At 44.8% G+C, this 25,194-nt stretch overlaps 1 long non-coding RNA gene across 2 annotated transcripts in view; it reads left to right on the top strand.

Annotated features, from left to right (window-relative positions):
* LOC138798832 (uncharacterized) overlaps positions 1 to 24,786 on the top strand; it is a 104,211-nt gene extending 79,425 nt beyond the window's left edge. Inside the window, exons 1-3 of one of the 2 annotated variants that reach the window (XR_011364178.1) lie at positions 10,099 to 10,151; positions 10,323 to 10,371; positions 24,510 to 24,786. This is a non-coding gene — a long non-coding RNA (uncharacterized lncRNA). Of the gene's footprint in view, positions 1 to 10,098; positions 10,152 to 10,322; positions 10,372 to 24,509 lie in introns of those variants that run through there. The other variant, XR_011364179.1, reaches the window with a different exon arrangement.
* The last annotated feature ends 408 nt before the right edge of the window (positions 24,787 to 25,194 follow it).

Raw genomic sequence — 25,194 nt, 5'->3', positions numbered from 1 at the left:
AAGGTGTGAGGTGCGGACCCCATATCCCTGTGATGTCTCCTGTGGTATTAGCAGCAGATTCTGTAAGGTGTGAGGCGCGGACCCCATATCCCTGTGATGTCCCCTGTGGTATCAGCATCCTGTAAGGTGTGAGGTGTGGACCCCATATCCCTGTGATGTCTCCTGTGGTATCAGCATCCTGTAAGGTGTGAGGTGCGGACCCCATATCCCTGTGATGTCTCCTGTAGTATCAGCAGCAGATCCTGTAAGGTGTGAGGTGCGGACCCCATATCCCTGTGATGTCTCCTGTGGTATCAGCAGCAGATTCTGTAAGGTGTGAGGTGCGGACCCCATATCCCTGTGATGTCTCCTGTGCTATCAGCATCCTGTAAGGTGTGAGGTGCGGACCCCATATCCCTGTGATGTCTCCTGTGGTATCAGCAACAGATCCTGTAAGGTGTAAGGTGCGGACCCCATATACATGTGATGTCTCCTGTGGTATCAGCAGCAGATCCTGTAAGGTGTGAGGTGCGGACCCCATATCCCTGTGATGTCCCCTGTGGTATCAGCATCCTGTAAGGTGTGAGGTGCGGACCCCATATCCCTGTGATGTCTCCTGTGGTATCAGCATCCTGTAAGGTGTGAGGTGCGGACCCCATATCCCTGTGATGTCTCCTGTGGTATCAGCATCCTGTAAGGTGTGAGGTGCGGACCCCATATCCCTGTGATGTCCTATGTGGATCCTGTAAGGTGGGAGGTGCGGACCCCATATCCCTGTGATGTCTCCTGTGGTAACAGCAGCTCATCCTGTAAGGTGTGAGGTGCGGACCCCATATCCCTGTGATGTCTCCTGTGGTATCAGCAGCAGATCCTGTAAGGTGTGAGGTGCGGACCCCAAATCCCTGTGATGTCTCCTGTGGTATCAGCAGCAGATCCTGTAAGGTGTGAGGTGCGGACCCCATATCCCTGTGATGTCTCCTGTGGTATCAGCAGCAGATCCTGTAAGGTGTGAGGTGCGGACCCCATATCCCTGTAATGTCTCCTGTGGTATCAGCAGCAGATCCTGTAAGGTGTGAGGTGCGGACCCCATATCCCTGTAATGTCTCCTGTGGTATCAGCAGCAGATCCTGTAAGGTGTGAGGTGCGGACCCCATATCCCTGTAATGTCTCCTATGGTATCAGCAGCAGATCCTGTAAGGTGTGAGGTGCGGACCCCATATGCCTGTGATGTCCCCTGTGGTATCAGCAGCAGATCCTGTAAGGTGTGAGGTGCGGACCCCATATACCTGTGATGTCTCCTGTGGTATCAGCAGCAGGTGGTCTTTGGGCCATTTGGGCATGGTTGCACAGTACATTAGCAGACATTGGCACCATTTATTAGAACATGGTGGCTCAGTAGGGGGCAGTGGCATCAATAAGTTACCTACAGTGTCACAATAAATTAATAGCAGTACTTCACAGAACAGTGATAAAAGAGTATAACATTCTGTATGTATTCTTTATTTTTTACATAATTCAGAATATCCCATTAATGGCTCATGGCGGCACAATAATTCAGAAGAAGGATCACAAGTGTGGCATTGTCTGACAATAGTTTAGTTATTTCCTATATCAGTAATTTTATATACTGCTCTTGGCCTAGTACATTCAGGACTAGGATCTTAAAAGTTGTATCTTCTGTTAAGCAAGTTGTGTTTCCATCCAGAAAGTTCTCTACTTCACATCTATGAACTGGAATAAACTGACAGAGATTAACACAAGAGGAATTTTACAAATTCTGTTGACAGTAAATAAGCATCGATTGTACAAATCATTAAGCAAAGTGTTTTGTATAGATTGACCTAAAAACCTAAAACATTGTGTTATTGACTGTTAAATGAACAGTCTGGTCGCGTACACTAGTGACAAGTGGGAAATAAATAATTTCTTGTAATAGATTTAAGTCTGAAAATATATAGAGAAAGTCATGGATGGATGGATGAATGAATGGATATATAGATAGGAGATAGATAAGAGATAGATAGATAGATAGATAGATAGATAGATAGGAGATAGATAGATAGATAGATAGATACAGGGCCGGCGTCAGCACCCGGCATACTCGGGCAAGTGCCAGGGCCCACGGCGCTCAGGGGGCCACCGACACTTACCCGAGCAGTGAGCCAGACGCCCGCCTCATCACCAACCTCCGGACACCTGGGGGGGAGGGTGCTGCCGCCCCTGAGTCCAGGTGTGTGTGTGTGGAGGTGCTGGGGAAGGACCTGTGGTGATGTCATAAGGGGGCGGGGCTGAGAACGGGAGAGGCTGCATATGGATGAAGGACCTGTGATCATTGTCATGTGACATGAGGGTCGGGGCTCACTTATACCTTCTTTCTGTACGCTGTGAGTTGTAGTCCTCCTCTTATACCTCCTCCTGTAATGGCCTCTGATCTCCCATAATAACAGGCTGTCCATGCTGGGAGTTGTAGTCCTCCTCTTATACCTCCTCTTGTAATGGCCTCTGATCTCCCATAATAACAGGCTGTCCATGCTGGGAGTTGTAGTCCTCCTCTTATACCTCCTCCTGTGATGTCCTCTGATCTCACATAATAACATGCTGGACATGCTGGGAGTTATAGTTCTCTTATACCTCCTCCTGTAATGACCTCTGATCTCCCATAATAACAGGCTAGACATGCTGGGAGTTGTAGTCCTCCTCTTATACCTCCTCCTGTGATGTCCTCTGATCTCACATAATAACAGGCTGGACATGCTGGGAGTTGTAGTCCTCCTCTTATACCTCCTCCTGTGATGTCCTCTGATCTCCCATAATAACAGGCTGGACATGCTGGGAGTTGTAGTTCCCCTCGGTATACCTCATATAATGAGGACCCGTCCTCCGCCCGGATTAGTGAGTATGGTTTTATTTTTTTATTTTCTTGTGTTGAGGAAGAGCAGGGGGCATTACTATGGGGGGAGGGGGCATTACTGTGGGGGCAGGGGACATTACTATGGGGGCAGGGGGCATTACTATGTGGACAGAGCAGGGGACATTACTATGGGGGCAGGGGGCATTACTATGTGGACAGAGCAGGGGACATTACTATGGGGGCAGGGGGCATTACTATGGGGGCAGAGGACATTACTATGGGGCAGGGGGCATTACTATGGGGGAAGAGGATATTACTATGGGGGCAGGGGACATTACTATGTGGACAGAGCAGGGGACATTACTATGGGGAGCAGGGGACATTACTATGGGGAGCAGGGGACATTACTATGGGGCAGGGGACATTACTATGAGGGCAGAGCAGGGGACATTACTATGGGGGCAGATGACATTACTATGGGGGCAGGGGACATTACTATGTGGACAGAGCAGGGGACATTATTATGGGGAGCAGGGGGACATTACTATGGGGAGCAGGGGACATTACTATGGGGGCAGGGGACATTACTATGGGGGCAGAGGACATTACTATGGGGCAGGGGACATTACTATGAGGGCAGAGCAGGGGACATTACTATGGGGAGCAGGGGACATTACTATGAGGAGCTGGGGACATTACTATGGGGAGCAGGGGACATTACTATGGGGGCAGGGGACATTACTATGGGGAGCAGGGGGCATTACTATGGGGGCAGAGGACATTACTATGGGGGCAGGGGACATTACTATGGGGGCAGGGGACATTACTATGGGGCAGGGGACATTACTATGGGGGCAGGGGACATTACTATGTGGACAGAGCAGGGGACATTACTATGGGGAGCATGGGACATTACTATGGGGAGCAGGGGACATTACTATGGGGCAGGGGACATTATTATGGGGAGCAGGGGACATTACTATGGGGGCAGGGGACATTACTATGGGGGCAGGGGACATTACTATGGGGGCAGAGGACATTACTATGGGGCAGGGGACATTACTATTGGGGCAGAGCAGGGGCATTACTATGGGAACAGAGCAGGGGACATTACTATGGGGACAGAGCAGGGGACATTACTATGGGGAGCAGGGGACATTACTATGGGGGCAGGGGACATTACTATGGGGAGCAGGGGACATTACTATGGGGAGCAGGGGACATTACTATGGGGAGCAGGGGACATTACTATGGGGAGCAGGGGACATTACTATGGGGGCAGGGGACATTATTATGGGGGCAGAGCAGGGGCATTACTATGGGGGCAGAGCAGGGGGCATTACTATGGGAGCAGGGGACATTACTATGGGGGCAGGGGACATTACTATGGGGGCAGGGGACATTACTATGGGGGCAGAGCAGGGGCATTACTATGGGAGCAGGGGACATTACTATGGGGGCAGAGCAGGGGGCATTACTATGGGAGCAGGGGACATTACTATGGGGAGCAGGGGACATTACTATGGGGCAGAGGACATTACTATGGGGGCAGAGCAGGGGCATTACTATGGGGGCAGAGCAGGGGGCATTACTATGGGAGCAGGGGACATTACTATGGGGGCAGGGGACATTACTATGGGGGCAGAGCAGGGGATTACTATGGGGACAGAGCAGGGGACATTACTATGGGGAGCAGGGGACATTACTATGGGGAGCAGGGGATATTACTATGGGGGCAGGGGACATTACTATGGGGAGCAGGGGATATTACTATGGGGGCAGGGGACATTACTATGGGGAGCAGGGGATATTACTATGGGGAGCAGGGGATATTACTATGGGGGCATGACAGGGTACATTACTATGGGGACAAAGGGCATCTTTACTATATGGAGGGCACAGCATTGGGACATTATTACTGTATGGGGAGCACAGCACGGGACCCATAAACCTCCTTATTTTACTGCACATGACACCAAACAGTGGAGTTACTACTGTATAGGAGTCTATGGGTGGGAAAAAGGGAAGGAAGTTGCTGGAAATGTGCGGAGTCTAAGATGTTTGTTTGACAGGTCCTGAAGAGATGAATTGTAGCTTGAAGATATCATGGAGGTCTGGGCAAGATAGAGAGGAAATGGAGAGCGATCGCCTCAGATCAAAGAAGATGTCACCTGTGAGTTACTGGATTACGTTTTTTTTCTGTATTTTGTCAAACTTTATTTGGTAGGTTTTCCCCCGAGGTGTGCTATACAAAGGGGCCCGCTGAGGCTCTCTCGCCCAAGGGCCCACAAAAACCTGGAGCCGGCCCTGGATAGATAGATAGATAGATAGATAGATAGATAGATATGAGATAGATAGATATGAGATAGATAGATAGATAGATAGATAATAGATAGATAGATAGATAGATAGATAGATAGATAGCCTACTGGTTATGTAATTTTAATCCATCTTTGATACATTTACCCCTTTGTCTCGGGATTACATGACATCTTTAAATCTGCTTCACATCAGGATCAGCAGAGGACACTTTTTGGGAAAAACCATTAAGGACGAGAGGCTTGAGAAGAGACATGAAAAGAATTTGGAATCTGCAAGGATGCTTGAATATGAAGCATGTAACACAACAGATTGATTTTTTTTTTTTGCAGCACAATGTAGTAAGGACAGTAAGGGAGTCTTGAGAAAGATATATGAAAGCCAGAGCTGGCAAATGGAGGAGGAGATTTGCATTCTTCCTAGGTTGGGTTCACACATAGGGCCACATGTATCATCCGGCGAACGGATGATTTTTTTGCGGAAAGTGCCGATTTGCGTATTTTTTTATTCGCAAATGGCCCATTTGCGAATAAAATATTCGCAAATCGGCACTTTCCGCCGAGTACGTCAGGAGGGCGGAAAGGGGGCCTGTAGTCGGCGGAACGGAGGGCGGACTCAGAGTCCGCGCGATTTACCATCCGTTCCGCCCAAATGTACGCCGAAAACCTACTCCAGTCCTCAGCTGGCGTAGGTTTTCGGCGGTGCGCACCGGCGCACACAGGATTTATGTAGAGGCAGTCCGCCTCTACATAAATCTCCGTAGCGCCGGAGCTGCGGGGGCATTTATAAGTCCGGCGTAAAAAACGCCCGACTTAATAAATGCCCCCCATAGTATTTTGCTCAGGAGTGGACCTGATACAGAGAAAAACTACAATGGAAAGATTTGCACCTTTTTCTTTGTTTTGGATCCACTTCTGGTTCTGGCTAAAACCACTGACTAAAATACTGACCATATAGTATGTCCAAACCCCTTTTTTTTTTCTTTTTTTTTTTTAAATCTAATTGACAAGAATTAGCTACAGAAACCTCTGATGGTACTGAAAAAGGAAGAGGTACTTTGGGGTGCTGTGTATTGACAATAAAAGATGCAATTCTTCGTTGATGCAAGTTCCATAACTTGGTTTCTCCTATCACTTTGCTCATTGGACTGAGGGCGATAAGCCGAACCAACAAACATCCAGCTTGACCTCCAGTAACAAAGGGAAAGCTAAACTTTGGGAGTAAATTTAGCACCCTTGTCATAAAGCCTTTATAGCTTGGTGAATAGTTAGGGCAAGACTGTAGCATATGGAATACTCTTCTGTGGAATACAATGTGTAAGGGAAATGGTCAACAATCAACTGGATAATTAACCGATCTGAGGAATTCTGTAAAGCAATAATAAAATCCATGGAAACAAGTCTATAGACCAGTGACCTTTGGCTGTCCAGCTGTCGTAAAACCATAATTCCTGTAATGTATAGTCCAAGCATGTGGAGGTGGATTCCCTGCATTACCGAGGAGTGGTGCTGGCAATCCTTCCCTGAGGAGCAGAGTTTAAGGAGCTTCTGGTTTTCACCAGCGCCCAGCGCAAGGCAGAATGGACTTTGCTTTGGGAAACTCCCAGGTCGCTACCCTCAGAGATGGACCTTGGTGGCCACTGACTGGAGAACTGAAGGAGCGTTGGAGTCCAAGACTATGTGCTCTTCCTCTCTGATAGAGGTGCAGATGCAACGGTAAGACGTAATTCAGACTGAAGATAAGCTGGAACTGAGAATGCACTTAGATCCAATTAGCTAGAAGATTGCTAGGAAGTAGCGGATAGCCAGGGAGCACAACTGAACAAAGAGGGGAGGACATGGAGACGTTTTATATCCTCAGGAGAACATGCCAGAAGACTCCAGAGCCTGTGGGCTGAGCTATAAACACAGGTGGACAGGTGCATACATGCCAGTAGGGGGAGCCAAATGTACAAGGAGGGCAGCTCAGAGCGAGAGAAGCTGAGAGAGCGGGAGATAATCACAGCGTAGTGCAACCCAGAGCAGGTAGGGACTGCATCCCATAACAATTCCCACCATGCCTAGACAACCAAAGATATGGCATTGGCTGCCCAGTCATGATGAGAATTATATGTTTGCAACAGCTGGCACACCAAATGTTCACCATCACTACAGACTGAATGAATGTGGCAAAGGATGATGTAACCAAGTAGATGAGACCTCTTATTTTGACCACCATTTCTTTGACATCTAATACTATGGATGTGCACCAGTAATTATGAGAAATTAAATTCAAAGCCTTTCGTATCTATAGATGAATTGTGATCTTGGACAAATAATCCCAGGTAATTTGTCTAAGCTTTTCCTGGGAGGAACATCTTTGAGCTTGGTCGGGGCAACTAGTGGAATCCAGTTTGGTTTAATAAGTATTGTGGCTTCAAGGCTTGATTTTTTTGTCAGCTGCAATGTCATATCCATCGGTAGAAGTCAAACCAGGGGAAAAACAAAAAGCAACATGCCCACTGAGGATTTGGTGTCAGACGATACGTCGGGTATACAGGTTCTTGTGATCTGTAAAAATTGTCACTGGGAAGCAGGCCTACATGAGCAGATGTCTCCACTCCTCAAGTGCAAGCTTAATAGCCTGAGGCTCTTTGTCTTCAATGCTATAATTTCTTTCTTTTTTTTTTTCTGCTGTGGAAAAGGCCTTGGGGAAGGAACTACAGGAGTTTAATTTCTCCTCACTTCTTTTCTATAAGAAAACTGCTGCAAGTTGTGTAAAAGATGCATTCACCTCCGAGCAGAAGGGCTTGGTGGCGGCCTTTGGAACACCATAGTGTAACGACGAAAGTCGTTGATCCACTGGACCGCCATTAATGGGGGACGCTGGTCTTCACCAGAGCCCGCCCCAAGGCAGGATGGACTTGCTGTGGCAGATGACCCCCAGGTGTATAACCCTGGTTTGGTTTACTAGCAGAGGTGGGCAAGGGGCAGCAGAACACAACATGGACAGGTCAGCAGCACAGTAAGAAGGAGCACAGCAGATAGCAGAAGTCAGGGGTAGGAAACAGTGAGCGGGGACCACAGTGATTAGGCAAGCATGCAGAGGCTCCAACAAGGGAGCCAGGTGATAACTGGGCTATAAAGGGAAATTAAGGGTGCACTGGCCCTTTAAATCTGTTAAAGACAGCCCACGCATTAGTAGGTGGGGATGTGTGCGCCGGGCAAGAGAGCAGGACACAGGAGCAGGGACAGGTGAGGTGCCCGGAGTTGACCAAGAAATGGCATGTGGGCTCCGGCATATGCTGTAGCAGGACAGTCTGGGGAGCGGGTGTTGCAGCGGCCCTGGGTACGGGACGCTGCGGCAGCTGTTAAAAAGACCCTAAAACCTTTATTCCTAAATGCCCAGGTATAATTCCCCCGTATATAACCCTCTACAGCAAAAGACTTGTGGATACTTCCTTTGTCCAAGATCTATTAAACATGATTAAAAAAAAAGAATAAACTTGCCATCAGTCCAGTGTCAGGTAAGGCTCATACAGTGAGAAGAGAATTTAAAGAAATTAAAGGAGGCTCAAAATGTGATTTTATGAGAGGATACATTTTTTTTCTATGGAATCTGGGAAGTGAATAAAAGAGAAGGAATTAAAGAAGAAATAGGTGGGGGAGTGGAAGGGGGAGAAGGAAGCGAAGTAGGAAGGAAGGAAGGTGGGAAGAAGAGAAGAAAGAAAAGATGGAAGACAGGAGAGAAGACGTAAGTAAGACAAGGACAAAGAAAGAAGAAGGGAAGAAGGAAAAGAGGGAGAAAGAATGGAAGGAGGGAAGGTAGTTAGGAAGGAACGAGAGAAGGAAGAATAAAAGGAAGGGAGGATCAAAGAAAGAGAAGAAAAGAAATAAAAGAAGGAAGGAAGAAAACAAGGAAGGGAATAAAGAAAGAGGGAGGGAAGGAAGGAAAGATGAAAGAAAGGTAAGAAAGAAGGAGAGAGGGAAGGGAGGAAGGAAAGAAGGAGGGAAAGAAGGAGGGAAGGAAGGAGGGTGGGGAGGAAAGAGAGAAGAAAGTAAAGAAAGAGGAGAGAAGAGAAGAAAAGAAGGAAGAAAGGATGGAAGTAAAAGGAAAGGAATGAATTTCTGCCTAAATTTATGCTTCAATTTATGTTTCATATTAAGACAAGAACAAAGAAAGAAGGAGGGAAGAGAGGAGAGAGGGAGGGAAGGAGGGAAGAGAGGAAAGAAGGAAGAGAGGAGAGAAGGAAGGAAGAGAGAGGAGAGAAGGGCGGGAGGAGAGAAGGAAGGAAGAGAGGAGAGAAGAAAGGAAGAGAGAGGAGAGAAGGAGGAGAGAAGGGCGGGAGGAGAGAAGGAAGGAAGAGAGGAGAGAAGAAAGGAAGAGAGAGGAGAGAAGGAGGAGAGAAGGGCGGGAGGAGAGAAGGAAGGAAGAGAGGAGAGAAGAAAGGAAGGAAGTATGAGAGAAGGAAGAGAGGAGAGAAGGAAGAGAGGAAAGAAGGAAGGAAGAGAGGAGAGAAGGAAGAGAGGAAAGAAGGAAGGAAGAGAGGAGAGAAGGAAGAGAGGAAAGAAGGAAGGAAGAGAGGAGAGAAGGAAGGAAGGAAAGAGGGGAGGAAGAGAGGACAGGCGGAAGAAAGGAAGGAGAGAAGAAGGAAGGAAGAGAGGAGAGAAAGAAGGAAGAGAGGAGAGAAAGAAGGAAGAGAGGAGAGAAAGAAGGAAGGAAGGAGGGAAGGAAGGAAGGAAGGAGGGAAGGAAGGAAGGAAGAGAGGAGAGAAGGAAGGAAGAGAGGAGAGAAGGAAGGAAGAGAGGAGAGAAGGAAGGAAGAGAGGAGAGAAGGAAGAGAGGAGAGGAGAGGGGGAAAAGAAGGAAGTGGGGGAATTGCTGCCTAACCTCATGCTCTCATTTCATGTACAATTTCATGGGAATTATGATTCATTGCTGGCATGTGTTGTGCAGCCACAGCTGAGGATATGGGGAGACAGGAACAGCAGGTTTTCTTATAGCTGTAACTTCTTTCGCTTTAGGTAAAATATATGAAATCCAATTACAATCCTTCTTTGTTTTTAACACAGAGACATCTAGATAAATCCACATGAGAAGTTTGGGTTTTACATGGGGCTGATTAAGGATTTGTTAACTATGTGTAAAGACAAATTGTTCACTAGATCTCTTGTTTCTTCTTCATAATCTTTCAGGCAGAAGATTTTCCCACGCCTCTAGCGCTCATTACAAGGAAGCAACAAGGTATTTAATCAATGCCCATGTGCCGGGAATATTCCTATGGTGCAATTTGCATAATATTTGTTTATGGCGGCGCCTGCTATTCAGCAGATTTCTCTGTTTGCATTCATAGCTGTACATTTTGTGTTTGCACTCATGTGTTCTCCGCTTCTGTACATGGGGAGAGAATAAATCAATGTCCTGTAAGTACACAAGTGGCAAAAATTAGGTTTGTGTTTAAAATGCTAAGTAGGAACAAATATACAGAACCTCATAGCTTCTGCATAAATAGGTTGATCCGCTTCTCTCACTGTGCTTAGAGTGGATGTTCACATTCCCTTTGAGTGTGTATGCACATGGAGTAATTTTCACGGAATCCGCCGGTTGTCCCCGCGTGCTCCCGCTTTCCTCTCCGTCGGCTCCATAGACTCCATTCTATGGTCAGGCGAATCCTGCTGCCCGCCCAAAGAGTTGACATGTCATTTCTTTGGGCGGACGACAGAATCTGCCTGAGTATATAATGGAGTCTATGTGAACTTCAAGTGGGAGCACGGGGGAGCGAACGGCGGATTCTGCACAGAGTTTTCTGCGAGAATTACTCTGTGTGCATATACCCCAACGAAGAGTTATAGGATAAACCTCTGGCCATCTGTACCCACCACTAGAGGGAGCACTACAAGCTAGTTAGGAACAGTATGCGTGACATATTTCATTGACTTATTTAAAGGGGTGGTCTGACCACCCCATTTTTATTTTTTTTTTTTTAAATTTACAATGAAGGAAGCAGACCTCACCTAACTGATCCTCCACGACTCCTGTCCAACTACGTTCCATATCCCCAGCCAATGTCTGCTATATGATTCTTCTTCACATACCATGTTACCACTGCAGCCAACTACTGGCTGTAGTAAGTCACCTGACTATCTAGGTGGTCAAAGTGTTATGGATTTTGGGCAGAACAGTTTCTGTTCAGCAGCGGCAAACAGTTCTGACTGATCTCCTTTACAGCAGACACCAATGGAGCCCAACAGAACTCTTTGGGGGATATTTATGAACGGGTGTAAAAATACACCTGGTGTAAACTGCCCCCAGCGACTAGTCACAGCTCCTCTTATATTCTACCAGAGCTGAAAGCCGAGCTGTGATTGGTTGCTGTCGGCAGTTTACACCAGGTGTATATTTACACCCTTTCATAAATCTCCCCCTTTGAATTTAATAGGGTTGGTTGGATTTAGTGCTGGTGTCCATTATTTTATTGGAATTAACCTGGACAAAAAACTATGTCTCTGATGTAGATATGAACCTTGTCTAATATTGCTGAGGAATAACACGTCCTGATACTTCTGCGGCAATTGTTGTCCCACTGCTCCACCAGAGATCAATGATTTACCACTGGTTTCCAGACTAACCAAGGACCATGATTAGGATCAGGCCATAGGTGCCCACCCAACACGTCAACCATAGTATCACAGCCAGGTCAATGGGGTTAGTCCAACTCTAAGCCTGCTAATGGGAAAAAAGATACTACCCATACCAAATTACCAAAAAGTTCATGGACTCTAGACATAAAAAATATGTTACCAATGGGGCTGACATGACCACTTATGAATTGACAGTTTCCATCCACCTCCCAATAAATGAAGCCACTGTAGCGCAGCATGTAGCCTATGCAGAGTCTAAAAGAAAGGCGGGGGATCCTATGACAGTAGGCCAATTGCTGACATAGGCTGCTGAGGATAACCAATGTAACCACTGTGCCCAGTAGTAAAGGGAGACAAAATATTAAAAGGTTTTCTTGATACAAAGGTCACTGCCACACCTAGACATCCCTGTCCCATTCTGTCAGTACAAGTGATTCTAAATAAGAAGATGGATATTATTGTTGTAGCCAGCGTCATCATCCTGTACCGGGAAGATGGATGTGACTACAGAGAGGTCGGCGTTATGGATGGCTTCCCTGCTGATGTCAATGTGAGAAATAACCATGGCCACATGTTACATTGTTACATTGAAATAAGGAAATCGTTCTGTTCCGCTCATGCTAAAAGCACTATTGTTTTTCTTTTTACATTGTCTCTTGAATTTTGTAAAGTATAAGTTAGATGAGCTTCTATTGTCATGGTGGTGAGAAAACATGGTGTGGGGGGATTTAACAAGACCCTCAATATCGTACAACGGTCTTGAATAAAGCCCCGTCCTTATGCATCCCGCCAGAATTAATAAGAGGCGCACACCTCTTAGTAAATCCAACAGGACCTGCACTTGCCGCACAGGATAGGTGCAAAAATCTGCAACTTATCTCTTGCAGGAGTGCAATTGATCAATTCCCTGACTGATCTTTATGGTGCGTTTACATGGAACGATTATCGTTCGAATTCTCGCAACATTGATCGCATTTGAACGATAATCGGCTCGTGTAAACACAGCGAACAATCAAGCGACGAGCGAGAGATCGTTCATTGTGATCTTTCAACATGTTCTCAAATCGTTGTTGGTCGTTCGCTAAAAATTTGCAGATCGCTTCGTGAAAACAGTCTTTTAAAGATTCACCCAATGGGTGAGATGGGCTTAAGCGATGGGCTTAAAAACTATCGCAATATTGATTTTTCTAACAATTTTATTCGTCTAAACGCTGATCTTTATAAAAACCAAATCGTTGCTTCAACATCGTTAAACGATCGATTGGGCGAATTATCGCTTCGTGTAAATGGACGATAATTCTGTTATATAAGGAGATTGTATTATTTTCTGATTAAGGTCTCATTCACACCTCAGTATATGTTTGCGGACCATATTTTTAATCTGCAATTTTCCTTCAGCAGTCCGCAAAAAAAGTCCATCGTGAATTCGTAGTATCATCCGTACATTCCGTATTTTTTGTGGATCTGTAAAAAGTGGAAAGAACTCGTAAAAAAGGAAGAATGGTCAAAATGATGACACTAGCTAAAATTACAACTCCATTTTTTTTTTGCGGACGTTACAGAAGTAATGTCCGTAACGTGCTCAGAAGATAAAGATCCCATAAACTTCTATTGGTGTGTCTGTGCAAAATTATGGTCTGCACTAGGACATGTCTTTTCTTTATGTGGCCAGTATCATGGCCTTATCATGCATCCACAAAATTGCAGATGTGTAAACAGGTACATAGAAACCAATTGGATTTAAATATGTCTGCAATTGCAGATCCATAGAAACTACTTGACTCTTTTTGGAGCTGTTTTGCCTCTTGACTCTTTTTGTAGACCTCTCAGATCTGCATCTTATACTATTAATGCTCATGTCATGCTTGGGGTGGTACGGACCTGAGGAAGCAGTACAGTAAATCCTACTTTAAAATGCCACAAAGATATGGCTTTTGGTTCCAGAAGTGCTTCTGTCTGTATAGACCCATAAGTTATAGAACTGCAGTCTAGTGTGCCATGGTGGAGGATATTTGCCACCTGCAGTGATCGCTTTACTTAGGTACTGTAGCGTGCCTTTATTTGGTATAAGGCCGGGTTCACACAATGTTGGAGCTGCACTTTACATTGTCTGCAAAGTCAGTTTTGTGCTGCTGTTATTTAATGAATAGCAGCCACACAAAACTGACGTGTCAGTTTTTTGTGCGGCCGCAAGGAATCCTGGCCAGTGTGTATATGTTCTGGCTGGGATTCCATAGACTTCAATGCAATGTATATTTTTAATTAATCACGGCCGTGATTAATTAAAAGTATACGTTATGTGAACTTAGCCTAAAGGTGGAAGCAACCCATAGCCTGGTTATGTAGGTCATTGTATAAAAGAGTTATTAGGTAAGCTTATGACACAAGAGTTAAGCCAATCTACACGATAAATTGCCCGGATGAATAGGCCATCAATTAATCTGGTCTTGTAAAAGTCGTTCTGCTTTTTAAGTGTTCCGATTCAATTAAAAAGTCTAGAGTGAGACTCTATTTGTAGACTTTTCCGGGGAATCGGAACACTTGGAAAATGGAACGACTTTAACAAGGTTAGATTTATTGATGGACAATTTATTAGATTTGGGTTTGTCAAATCTTACTGAAAATCTGTTCAGCTGTATATGGTCCTGAGTGGACACCAAGCAGCGTAAGGGTCATATTAGATACTTTATGGTGTGTTTTATAGGACGGGCAACAGAAGGGACCACACAGGACAAAGTTTAAGGCAACCAGATAGTCTTACATTGTGTAGACCTACCAGGAGTCAAACTGCTCGGCTGCCAAGTCACGTAGGACATTCATCTTGCTGTACCTAATTCACAGCTTATTAGGATTCTATAAGAGTGTCCTTGACATTTTTGACATCTTAGTAAAGGAATATTTACTTCACAGATTACATTATGCAAGTCTCTTAAATTCCTAGCGTTACATGTAATCAGAGTAAGCCTATATCTACCAGACGCCATGTGCTATTTATATGTAAAAATAGACGCCTTTCTATTATAAAGTGTCTGCTCCTGGGGTCAGGTGATGTCAATATACGCTGCCGCGACACAACAGCGAAGAAACAACGGCCTCACAATCATCCACTTTGGAGGTTGTTGGAGCTCATACTCAGATAGACTATAGAGGGAGTCAAATGCTGCAAAATGATATGGGAAATCAAGTACATTTGCTCCAAGGACCTCAAAGTTTGGATGCTGAGTAGAATTTGTGAAAATTGTTAACCCTTTAGAATATATTATGTTATGTAGACAAACAAAAACACAAAACAAAACACACACACAAAAAAAAAAGCAAAATGCAACAGCTCACCGCTAATGGCAAGATGCAGACCCAATAGAGATATGAGAAACACTAAATAAATATCTCCATAAAAATAATGAGGCTCTTGGTTACCGTTTGCAAATAGTGTCAACCATCCCACCACGGTAAGGTGGCCTTATGCTGGGATGGACCTTACACTGTACTGTAGCCTCTCCGTGGCATATAAAAGCCTTTGCTCCGGGCATGCAGGATCCAACTCATAGTTGAATAAATTAGTTGGATCCTACATGTCCAGAGCATAGACTTATTACATGCCATGGAGAGGCTACAGTACAGTGTAAGGTCCACCCCGGCATGAAGCCACCTTATAGTGGCAAATGGTATACCTAGAGCCGTACTATAAAAAATTGCAAAAGTAACAGCTTCAAGGCGGAATTAAAGTGCAAAAAAGTGCTATTTATTACCTCATGGTACAAACAATACAGCGACGTTTCGACCTATGCGGTCTTTTTCAAGCTTGAAAAAGACCGCATAGGTCGAAACGTCGCTGTATTGTTTGTACCATGAGGTAATAAATAGCACTTTTTTGCACTTTAATTCCGCCTTGAAGCTGTTACTTTTGCAATTTTTTATGGACTATTGGTTCTCTTTTGTGGATTACAGAACCTGTAACTTTGCTTCATTTCACTATTAAGTATTTTTTAAGCTGTGGAAGTCCTTTTTTTGGACTAACAGGAGTGCTTTGGTTTCTTTTTACTATTTTTAGAGCCGTACTATGTTACGTAGGCAGATTGAATCCATATATCTGTGTATATTAATATACTGAGGCATAATGGCCGGTCATGTAGAAATAGAGGTCCCCTAATAAGGCTTAAAACTAAATGAAATAGGATGCATTACCATCTCCTCCCTTTCTCAGCAGCAGATCTCCCCCTATTCCCTTAAGGTACATATGACTACTGTATTTTGTTCTGTTTATCCATAATATTTCCCCTTATGTATATTTAGTTACATAAATAGAAGCACTACTGGGTGGGGCTTAAAGGGAAACACGTCGGCAGCTCTCTGAAGGGTCGTATGTCACCACAAATTGTTGTCTTTTGGTTTTATAATGAGGGATTGTTGCACATTACCAGACTGCTATATCCAAATTTGTTATGTCCATGCATTGGAGTTTGGACCTGTGTGTCGCTGGAGAGGGGGTGAGCCTGCTTTTACCTTTTTATTATTTAGAACTTAAAGGGAACCTTGCACCAATCCACAGGCAGTATGAAACAAACAGAGGCTAAGAGACGCCAGGACCCTATGGAGGGAATTTTATCATGCTTGGTTACAAATTTTTGACATAAGCCCCAATTTTTCCTACACTTTTTGGGACTTTTTGCTGTCTGTGCCTCTCATGCTGAAGGGGCTGGAAGGGACAGGATGGTGGGCAGAAGGTGTCGTGCATCTGTCTGTCTCATATTTATACAATGTACTCCTACACCAGATGGAAATTGTAGCTGAAACCTATGCCAGGTCAGTACCAGTGTAGATTTCAGTCATGTCAAGACGGATGCAGCTAAGATGCACCAGGATATATGGGAAGGCACCCCCTCTATATAAATCCAGCTGTCAGGGCAATGGTTTACTACATTTTGGAGCAAAGTAAAAAAAAATGCCTCCAGGGCCTAGGCAAATGGTCATGAGAGACAGTCCCTGTTGCTGTTCACCGACTCACTAGCCCTGAGTGACATGTCTACCTATGTATAGGTAAAGATAAACACTCCAGACTGGCGGGGCAGCGATCAGCTGCAAGGACCACCCCTCGGTTACTACTTACCTAGGTCCCGGTGGCTTTTTTAAATCCGAGCATTTTAGAGTATATGATAGTCCTAGCATCTGTTTACTGTTGCCCTTTTCTGGCCAGAATGGAGAAGGTAAGAGGTACCTTTCAAAAAGCGGGAGGCATTTTTTCAGTATCGCCAGGAAGGGGTGGATGAAGACAATGATGTCTACTTACCTCCCCGGCTCTAGTATTGGGGCCTGCATCACGCTGCCATGGCCTCCCATTGTCTTGCCCCTCACATCTCAGATGGGACCTGAGAAGTGATGTTGGCCCGTCAACGTCACCTCTCAAGTCCCGCCTGAGATGTAAGCGGTCGGACACCATGAGACTGGGACACCATGAGACAGAGTGATGTAAGCCCCAGCACTGATGCAGAGGACATCATTGTCTTCATCCACCCCCTCCCTGGCAATACTGAAAAAAAGCCTCCCATCCGGAGTACGCCTTTAATTTAGACTTTTTATGTATTGGAACTTAGAAGAAGAAAACAGTCTGTCCAATCACCTCTTATAACAATATAAGAACATCTAGCCAAGTCATTCAGTACCCACTCTACTCTACAGAGAAGCAGCTACAGTTCTGAACCAACCCTTCCTACCAATGGTATTTCACAGTAGGGTTTCCTGATATCCCTAGTCATGTTATAAGGCTGTATAATGGGTCTGACAATGAATTACAGGGTACACGGTAATTAAATTTGCTACGGGTAACTTGAATAATTGGCGAAATAAAAATGTATCAGTATACTTGAAAACAAGTACACATATGCCATCTCTCTCCTTATCCATAGTAAGCTTCATTGAGAAGTAGCTGCTCATAAACTCTAATAACAGCAGGAAGCTGGGTTTCTATTTTAGACTGTAAACATTGTATGCGGGGTTGACATCTTCTTGACACATTGATTCCGAGTTGCCACATCCAGGATTCAGGCACCAAGCGAAGGCTGTGGCCAATTATATACTCTTCAGCTGGTTCATAATAGTCAGATCTGAGGCGAGAAGTTGACGCTATTGACATCCAAATGAGCTCACAAACTGTCCTATTCTGCATCTCCGAGTCAATCCTGCTGCAAGGGAACAACCTTTGAATATTCTGAATAAATGCGAGAGCTAAACATCAGTGATTGATCTAAGACATCACATGTGCACGGAGCAGATAAAGCCCCGACAATGCACATTGATGAGAGTGGGCCTGCTACCACTTCACTGTTTGTAAATGCCAACTCATTTCTAATGCACAATACCTGTACCCGCCGCCCTCCCTTACAGCTCCTGACAAAACTCTGCACATAGGGGAGGGAGGCTGTCAACAGGCTTCTTTAAAGCTCCTTATCCTGGATGGTGTGGACTGTTGTGCGGCATCTGGTGGCAGCCCATACCTGATATAGGATTATGACAAAAGCTTTATCTAGTCTCTAGTCACCTCATTGTAACAGCATGTAATGGCGCCATGAGACATTAATATAAATTAAAGGTTGGGGATTATTGAAATAAATCATATGCAGAAGATGACAGATGTGTTTGTACATAGCTGCAGATGGTGATCGGGATGAAAAACGATGAGTAGACTGCAAGCAATAAAAGGTAACAAGGTTGTCCAGGTGTGTAACATTCAAATTATATGTTGTATAATAATTAGATGCTGAGCTTGGTTCTGGTACCATAGTCAGTAACTGAGATAGCTTCTTATACATTGGTTTCTTTTACAGTTGCAGTAACCCAGAGAAGCCAGGTGGTGTTAGCTTGGGCAGGTGGTAGTGTACCTCTTCAGCTCTTCTTACAGTGGCCTAAGTGGTATGTTTCCTTCCCTGTGTCACAGACACATGCCCATTAGTTCTGATTTTGTTCTTTATGAGTTTATAAAGATGGTAGCCACACAATAAAATACACTTAAAAAAAGATATGCTCACCTGTCCATGTCCCCCTGTGTGCTCCTATGGGTCTCCAGAGTTTCCAGCCTGCTCAGCCAATCACTGGCGGCAGCGCTGTCCCGTCTCAGTCAGTGATTGGTTGAGTGGGCTTGAGGCGACTGTGGGGGACACTGGAGGCCGGAGAAGAAGGAAAACAGGGGAGTGCAGATAGGTGAGTACAGATATGTGAACTTGCTGATTCACAAAAAAATTCTGAATTCATAAATTAAACTTGCTTTAAATACATGATTTATGTACTGTAAATGGTTCTGGTAGTGTATTTATTAACTGAGATTGGTTCTGGTACTGTTTTAATCCATGCTTCTTCCAGTGCACAACTTGAAGAAGTCCGACAGGGGAAGGGGGCTAGGGGGAATGTTATGGGCAAAAAAATTATTTGGCACTGGGGGGTGGGAGAACATAAAAAAGAAGTTATAGTCACCTGTGCCTGTGCAGAGCCGCATCCCACTCCTGGACCCTGACGGCTGTCTTCTGTGCTCCCCTCAGCCACGACCCACTCAGCCAGTCAGTGACTGGGGTAGGACACCCTACTATCTATCTATCTATCTATCTATCTATCTATCTATCTATTATCATCACATCTAAAATTTCACGCTACTATATGTAGTAGCAGAATTCAAAGGCTGTAAGTCGCTCGGGGAAGGGGGGGAAGCTGCTTATTCTCTTAGAAGAATTGGTTATAGAGACGTATTAAGTTTCCTTTTAGAAAATGTATGAAATCTGCTTCACCATGCGGCACTGCAGCCCTGTCCACTTATGATTTACAGTGTAACCTTCTGTATATGTGAAAAAGTTTTGCAGGGATCTCATAAATATGGCCTAACACTCTATTGTTATACTAAGAGAAACAAACACAATAATGCAATACAATGTGCTCTTTATACCGCAGTGACATGGCTGGCCTATAGATGACGTCCCGTGGAAGCCCTTGTACAAGACTGGCATCCATTCCCTGCTTTGCCATGGGGCATGGCTCGCTTTGCAGAGTACAGCATAATACTTCATGAATCCACTTATTGCTATCATTTTTCATCACATTATCCAATCACTCGGGGCTGTGCAGGATGTCAGCCAATGAGATCTGGCTACGGCTACAACGCACCTGCCTCTCTTTGGCGGCCAAGGGATCACCTGCAATTGGAAGCCATCTAACAACAAATCTCCCCAAGTGCTACATTTGTATATTTTGGCAGAAAGCTGCTTATTCCTTAACCACTTAATCTCTCTCACATATGGTAATCAGTCTAATTTCCTGTGATGAGCTGGATACGGCTGTTGTGATACCACTGGCATGTCTTACTATGTATTCTTTACAGCCTAATATTTGTACTGGAACATACCTTTAAAGGGGTAGTGCGGCGGTAAAGAATTATTGACAGAATAACACACATTACAAAGTTATACAGCTTTGTAATGTATGTTATGTCTGTGAATGGCCCCCTTCCCCGTGTCCCACCACCCCCACCCGTGTACCCAGAAGTGTGGTGCGCTATACATACCTGTCACGTGCCGACGAGTCTCCGATCTTCAGTCTGCGATGTCGTCTTCGGACGGCCGGGCCGAATCCCTCCGAGCGTCCTGAGTGCCGACCACCCTCTGCCGCGTCATCGGCTGCTCAGCCGCGATTGGCTGAGCCAAACTGTGCTCAACCAATCGCGGCTGAGCATCTGATGACGCTGAAGAGGGCGGCCGGCACTCAGGACGCTCGGAGGGATTCGGCCCGGCCTTTCGAAGACGACATCGCAGACTGAAGATCGGAGACGAGTCGGCATGTGACAGGTATGTATAGCGCACCACACTTCCGGGTATACGGGTGGGGGTGGTGGGACACGGGGAAGGGGGCCATTCACAGACATAACATACATTACAAAGTTGTATAACTTTGTAATGTGTGTTATTCTGTCAATAATTCTTTACCGCCGCACTACCCCTTTAAGTCAGTTTATCAAAAGTTTTGTACAACCGTCTTGTAGTGGTGGAAATCAATCTAATGCTAAGATGAAATCTCTTATTGTAAGAATTCTGATCATTAATGGTGAGAGTCTAAAAAATATTTTAAAGAAGTACTCCAAAGAAGTAAAAAAAAAAGAAATGTTTTCAAATCAATTAGTGTCACAAAGTTATACAGTACTTATCAGCTGCTGTATGTCCTGCAGGAAATTGTGTATTCTATCCAGTCTGACACAGTGCTCTCTGCTGCCACCTCTGTCCATGTCAGGAACTGTCCAGAGCAAAAGTAACTCCCCATAGAAAACCTCTCCTGCTCTGGACAGTTCCTTACATGGACAGAGGTGGCAGCAGAGAGCAGTGTGTCAGACTGGAGAGAATATGTCACTTCCTGCAGGACATACAGCAGATGATTTCTTTGTGTCTCACACAAAAAAATGGGCGTGGTCAGGATTCCCTCGTCAAGGGGTATGGCCTAAAATGTGATATGCTGCTCCAGATGTGCCACATTTAGGCACAGATTTTTAAGGCAACCTAAAATTGACATAAAAGTTAGACAGGCCTAAAACTGAAAAAAGACAGTCTAAGGCCGGGTTCACATCTATGCCTCCATCCAAAATGCCCTGCTAAATAACATGCATGCAGGCAAAAAATTCCATGAATCTAATCTCCATAAGCCTAACTCGAATAAGTGTCCGGAGGCCGCTCATTAAAAGGTGGGAACTGTGATGAACTTACTTTTCCTTGGTTCCGTGGCGTCCTCTGGTCAGGGCCAAAACAAACAGGATTGAGGCTGTGATTCCTCAGTGATCGACCATGATGTCAGTAAGGTGATCAGCTATAACAGAGAAGGAGATTTAAAGGGGAAGTTGATAGTTCCCTATTTCGCACAGGGCGCAGAGGATGAAGGTATGTCCCTTACCTTCATCCTCAGCACTGTTCCCGTGCAATTTCTATGTTGTGTTCTGACCGGTAATGCCCGTAGGCGCAGTGCCCCCCCCCCCGCCCCGAACGTCAATCTGGCCCACCCCCGGCTGACCCACTCCACTGATAATCATTAGAAGGGGTGGACCAACCGGGGGCGGATCGGCACTGTGGGGCAGGGCAGTGCTCCAACCGGCCTTACTGGTAGTGTCTCTGCTTCTCGTGGATTTGCTTTTGGGCTCTGATTTGGCCCTTGGCATTACTGGACTATTTTCAGTTTGTCTTTGTCTTCTTCCCGCACTGCCCCATGCACTTAGCAGTATAGGGACTGTTGCTCAACTGAGAGCTGCCATTCGGGGCACATGGTCCAAAAAGGCAGGGACAGTGGTCTGGGATCACCTAGGGCTCACTGTTTTCCATAGAATATTATTTGTCCACCTACCGTACCAAGCCAACTAGTAGTAGATCAATTACTATTAATTGTCATATAGACAGTTAATTGAATCTCATTGAAGAGATCAATAATATGGAAGCTCACACAATGCTCCATGGGGAAAAATATGTAAATACAAACTCCTCGGTAAGCTCTTACCATACTAGCCATCTCTTCTTTGACCTGGGTTGGCTAGTATGAGTCTTTTCCTTTGAGATCGAATTTGCAATTTATTTCCCCATGGGACCTTGCCTGAAGAATTCCATAAAGTAGGGTCACACAAATGCCAATCATTTCATCTTTTAATATGCAAAACAGTTGAAAGTCACTTCCAAAGATCGATGGTAGCAAATATTAAGACTTTTGATCTATTTAGATCAAAACTGTTTCCTTGCCTATATCCAAACTATATGTTCTTGTTTTCCCATTTAATTTTTCAAATTCCAATTTATTTATTTTTTTTTAACCAAACTTATTAGAGATATGTGAATCACTCGGAAATTCGAATATGCGCGAATTGCATACAAACAAATTTTTATTAAAATAGGCAAACTACAGTATAGTAGCTACAATAGTGAGACTGTTACAGAGTAGCGATATTTTTTCAACAGCTGTTGCTGGGACAGTGTCAAAATGTAAAAATGTAAATTTTTGTAAAAATGTCAGTCAGCCTGTCAATGATTTAATTTCCGCCATGGAAAGTAGCAGATGTTGGTGGATCAGCGGCGTAATCTAAACTTTCTCCCAGCACCCAGTGACTTGGTATAATGCACACCCAGCACCCAGTGACTTGGTATAATGCACACCCAGCACCCAGTGACTTGCTATACTGCTTGTATAGCTGAGAGTTTAGAGTGGAGCAGTGGAGAGGAGAGGAGTTTTTCAAGGTAGTCCCAACTCAAAGTAATACTGTGCTCTGACGGAACTTTAAAGAGACGAATACTTGTTTAAAATGTCGTCTCACCACCTTCTGCCCTACAGTGTTGAGTTATCCGTCCTAAAAGGGTGACACAAGCCCCAGCCATGGTTATCTGGGTGAAGCTAAGTGTCCGAGCCTTCCCAGTTTCACCTGCACTGTAAGATAGGATACATAGACCCTCTAGTAGCTTTGTCCTATCCAGGCTAGTTCCTTTGTGGTGTAGGATACTGCCATGCACTCTGTAGAGTGGTTCTCGGCGTGGGCTGAGATGATCCCAGACTTTTCCTCCTTGTAGTGTCTAGCACTGCTTAGTTGAAATGGTAGATATAACATGAGAGTCTCTGGTTGCTTCATATACGTGTGTCACTACCTCACCAACACACTAACTAGACTAGACTGTCCCGGACATGGGTCCTGGCAGAGCCAGGCCCTGGCTTGGCTACAGCAGAAACGCCTGCTCTGTGTGTCCTCCACAAGAATCTGTGTAAGACTGAAGCTACACTTCCTCCCACCAAGTGACTACTTCCTACAGGGATGTGTAAAAGACCCTGTGAGTGGTGGAGAAGAATGTATGCAAAGGATAGGAGAGAAAGAATAGGTTAGAAAAGAGGAGTATCTCTATTGGTCAATAAAAGTACATAATACACAAGAAACTATAACCCTTTGCTTACTTCAGCTGTACAATACAAAAGAGTGTACATAGAAAACACTGACATCTTGGGGTGAAATTAATAAATACCTTCATCACCACCTTTACTTTGAGTAAGAGGATTTTGCGACAGGTGTAACATAGGAAACAGCCATGATGGGACACCACATGAGTGCAGGGGATTATGGATAATCCCTTGCTTCCGCCAAAAGACAGTTCTGTTAGCAAACATGTGTAGCCTCCATGTTTGGTGAATTTGTGAAATCTGGCGAATTCACAAATCGCTACGAAGCTAATTTAATGCCCAATTCGCTGATTCGCTTTGCTCATCTCTAATACTTATAAATCTGTTGTGACCCTTGTAGCAATGAACAAGAACATTTCATGGTAGCACATGGCCAACATTTCCTGTTCTGTTGACTTTCCACATGTGACTGAAGACTTAGTCATACGAGATATAAAGGAAATTCAAGCACCTTGTTTATTGTATAATAAGACGTTGTATTAATAGTCATGGTATTGTTGATGGAGGATTGCCTTGTTATGAAGACCCCTGCATTCATCTTCCTCCATTCCCCCCAGCCTTGTGTTACCATACATAAATCATGTGCCTCTCCGCCTTGTGTTGCGGAGTTCTTGCTGCTATGGTAATACTCTGTGCAACGCTCCGTGTCTTTAATGCCTGTGGTACTGGATCACAAGTCTTAACCTGATTAACTTTTACAGTTACCCACAATGTAAAACAAATTCTCTTTCCCAGGCTTTTCCTGCCTGGAGCTTTTCAATTATTCCGAATCCCATTAATTTTTTTTTTTGGTTTTCTAAGCAGCCAACCACATCGCGGCATCTCCCTGCGTCTACTCTGATTGCATACAATTTCAGGGGACCCTGAACGTCCTAAAAGGCCAAGAGTTCTGTCTTCACCACGAGATGAGGATACAAGATGATGTCAATTATTAAGAGGAGCGTGTCTTAACTTTACGCTTGTAAACCTGGGGGGGAAACTTCCTACTGACTTTATCCACAGACTTCTTTGTTATGACTGTGCTTTAAGTAAAACCTTAAAGGGGAGCTATGGCAATTCTTTCTTTCATTTCAAATAAACTGGGGTCAGAAAGTTATATAGATTTGTAATTTACTTACTACTTAAAAATCTAAAGCCTTCCAGTACTTATCAGCTGCTGTATGTCCTGCAGGAAGTGGTGTATTCTTTCCAGTCTGACACAGTGCTCTCTGCTGCCACCTCTGTCTGAGACTGGAACTGTCCAGAGCAGCAGCAAATGCCCATAGAAAACCTCTCCTGCTCTGGACAGTTCCTGACATGGACAGAGGTGGCAGCAGAGAGCTCTGTGTCAGACTGGAGAGAATACACCCCTTCCTGCAGGACATACAGCATCTGATAAGTACTGGAAGACTTGAGATTTTTAAATAGAAGTAAATTACAAATCTTTATAACTTTTTGCCACCAGTTGATTTGAAAAAAAAAAGGGTTTAGCAACCTTCATTTCCAA

This window comes from Dendropsophus ebraccatus, chromosome 8, assembly GCF_027789765.1.
Source record: "Dendropsophus ebraccatus isolate aDenEbr1 chromosome 8, aDenEbr1.pat, whole genome shotgun sequence".
Taxonomy (NCBI): Eukaryota; Metazoa; Chordata; class Amphibia; order Anura; family Hylidae; genus Dendropsophus; species Dendropsophus ebraccatus.
This window is presented reverse-complemented; position numbering and strand designations above follow the sequence as displayed.